This window comes from Dermacentor silvarum, chromosome 7, assembly GCF_013339745.2.
Source record: "Dermacentor silvarum isolate Dsil-2018 chromosome 7, BIME_Dsil_1.4, whole genome shotgun sequence".
Taxonomy (NCBI): domain Eukaryota; kingdom Metazoa; phylum Arthropoda; class Arachnida; order Ixodida; family Ixodidae; genus Dermacentor; species Dermacentor silvarum.
This window is the reverse complement of record NC_051160.1, coordinates 42,112,659-42,115,992: the sequence shown is the minus strand read 5'-3', so window position 1 is coordinate 42,115,992 and position 3,334 is coordinate 42,112,659. Positions and strand designations below refer to the sequence as shown.

At 43.6% G+C, this 3,334-nt stretch overlaps 1 long non-coding RNA gene across 1 annotated transcript; it reads right to left on the bottom strand.

Annotated features, from left to right (window-relative positions):
- Positions 1-656: 656 nt before the first annotated feature.
- LOC119459490 (uncharacterized) lies at positions 657-3,109 on the bottom strand. Its single transcript, XR_005193635.2, has 3 exons — positions 2,995-3,109; positions 2,864-2,915; positions 657-726 (listed from the first exon to the last, which is right to left on the bottom strand). It is a non-coding gene; the product is annotated as an uncharacterized LOC119459490 (long non-coding RNA).
- Positions 3,110-3,334: the final 225 nt, after the last annotated feature.

The window sequence follows — 3,334 nt, the reverse complement described above, 5'->3', positions numbered from 1 at the left end:
CAGATTAATTTTAACCACCAGGATGCACCACGTGCACCTAAATATAAGAACACAAACGCTTTTTGCCCCCATCAAAATGCAGCCACTGTGGATGGGAATCGAACCTGCCACCTCCAGATAAGCAGCAGAACCCCAATGCCACTCAGTCACGTACAACAGGGGGGGGGGGGGGGGGGGGGAGACGCAGCTCCGCACGATAGGCGAAGCATCAATTGCGATAGCAAATTAGTAGCGAGCTATACGGAGTAAGGATAGCAGTTTTATCGGCTGTATAAAGTTGCACCCATTCTCTTACTAACTGAATTAACAAGCATGGTGTCAGTGCGCACAAGCAAACATGAATAGATCACACTCAATCCGCGCACAATCGTTGTCAATACGCTGGCGTGAGCAAGCGCGCCAGCAGAAGCGAGCAAAGGCTCGTGCGGTCTATCGCTTCAACGGAAACTCAGTGGCGAAAGTCTGGGAAGGTTTCATTCTTGATGTGCTTATCCAATACCTTTGTTTTCTTTCCACAGATAAACGTTAGTTTGTGAAAGCATGCGTGCTTTTTTATACACAGAAGTAAGCAAATCTTGTTTGTGCGTTTAGCTCCAGAACCACGACAATCATGCAGTATATATCGATCATTGTATTGTCATAACTTAAAAATAAAGGTTACCTGCTCGCCATTCGGTTTCAACTCCACTGGACGATATTCGAAGTCAATCTTCTTCACTTGTAAGACTGTGATAAACATATGTCGGTCAACATGCAGACGTTATACACTCGCCGAAAGATGTTTACCTATATACCAACTGGTGATCTCTCTTACTTCTGTTCGTTTTACTGAAAACAATATTATTGACTTGTTTTTTTTCTAATTTTTATATTTTTTACAGATAGTGCAATTCTGTCATGCAAGCTGAATTACTTCAAGACAATACTCAATGACGAACTCAGTATAATTAACCATTAAAGTTCGATAACTTTGCAAGATTATACACGACATATATTACCCAATTGCATAATTGAAGCCGAGTGCAATGATGACTGAAGTCGCATCCATTAAATAGAAATCCATCAATTTCGAGAAATATATACACTCTCAAGATCTGTGGCGAAAGCGTTAGGTTAACCACGTAGAACATCAGCGCATTTCACCAAGTATTTCAGGACGTATTTCTGAAAGTGGTGTTTATATAAACACGGGATATCTTCTAAATATGAGTACGACTTCGTAACTGTAGAGGATAGAAAACTGGGCAATTTGGTAGTGGCTCATGGCTAATAACCACGGCGCACTGAAAACGGAGACGAAAGAAGGCGTAGGCACAACACAAGCGCTTTTTTAACGCGATGTGTTAAGGGCCCCGTGTCGCAGAAAATACGGCGTCGGTGCCGGCGTGGATGTCGGCGTCCGTGGCGGAGAAAATCATCCTAAACCACACCGACCGCGCAGGCCCTCCGCGTGGCGCAAGGTGTTAGTGCAGGAGAAAATCATTCCGAACCACCCCGACCGCGCAGGCCCTCCACGTGGTGCAAGATTTTGGTGAACTAAAATTGAATTTCTCACAGTGAAATCCGTCAGAAAAATGGTAAAGTACGACTTAACCACAACCTACAGACATGGCGGCGTCGGACTGTTATTTGAATGTACGAGAAAACATAATTCTGTTACGAGAAAACTGAAACACAAACCCTTTTGTCAGCATTTCTACCATACCAACAGCGGCGCGCTCGGACAGGCTACTTGCGAAAATGTTATCCAGATGGCGCTCGAATCCTCAGCAGGTCAAATAGGGACTTGGCCTGCCTAATGCGTTTTGGAGATGCGTTTTGTGTCTTCATAACTCGGCTCGGCCTCGGATTCAATTCCACAGTGAATAATTATTTTTATAATGAATTTGTTATTAGCTAATGTGACAGTAAACCAAGTACACAAAGTCGGCTTCTTCGAGTAATCCAGATGATGTGAAAGTTTCAGATATCTACTGAAAAAAAAATAAGTCACATGTCCATTAAAAAATCATGTACTGTGTACGTGATCATATACTTTTTGTGCTAGGGGGCTTAAACCAACTCAGTGGTGTTGAGAACCGCGCAGCCTAGTCTGCTGTATCTTTATCGTTTTACAAAGTCAATTAGTATAACTAATTGCCTAACTTTTTTTAAATATTGGCTTCAACAAGGAAGTGCCAATGAGAAAGTTGTAGATCACATTTAAAAATGGCCGACTGAAGTGTTTGCAACTAAGTGCCATTGATGAAGCTTCTTGTAATTGCCTTTAAAGAAAGCCCGCGAAATACAAAAACAGGTTCGTGATAGTGCCACTATTTCAGTTCCATCAGTTAGTGCTTCACAATACTTAGTGGCAAAACTTCAGTCGGCTGTTTTTAAATGTTATCAACAACTTTCATATTAAACGTTTTTTGCTGAAGCCAATATTTAATGAGTTAGGTAATTAGTTTATAGCAATTAATTGACTTTGCAAAACGAAAAAATACCGCAGACTATATAGGTCGCGCGATCCAACACCACTGAGTTTGTTCCAGCCCGCTAGCGGACTCCGTCGTTCTTAAAACCTTGGTTACTTTTAGCTGGGACACCCTGTATATAGGTCACAGATAAATAGCAGGTTGTACATTTAACTTCAGTGCCGCCGTACATGCTGCGGTTCAGATGGCGTGACATGAACATAGTTAATTAGAAACACTTCTGACCAAGTTTCTAGAAACCAGTATGATATTGACATAAATATTTTCTTTTAGTGTAATCACATAGTTTGCTCTCTTCATTTCGTAAAACCCACAAAGCTGTATTGCCTGGACGTAGAAAAAAAAAAACGCTTCGAGGCCACTGCATGCAGCAACGTAAAGCTGACCGATGCGAACGCGACATGAGCGGGAGCCGAGAAAGCTGCACAGGAGAACCGGCTGCAATACAGAATTTGTAATTATAGTTGTCTGTCACATGAGTTTCTCTAGCGGTGATCAAACTATGCTCAGAATTCACCTTGGACATGACAAGCGTTCTTCCAAAGAGTCAACAACCGCAAACCGCACGCGGAAAAAATTCGCAACCGCCCCTTGTTGCTCTCCCGTATAACACTTGTCCGCTTGTTCGTGTGGTCACAGAACACCCATACAAACTTCCTACACTGAGTAGACTCTGCCCCCAACGCAGATCGCTTTCAAGATACGGCCCGCGCGACCGCGCGCCGCACGCAGTACGCAGTTGATGCCAAAGTAGAGTACAACGCCGCCCGCTATTCCTCCCCCCTCGCCGGTGCCTCGAGCGCAACGGAAGGCGCGCTTCCTCCCGGCTTTTCTTTCTTGCGCGCACCAGATTTAGA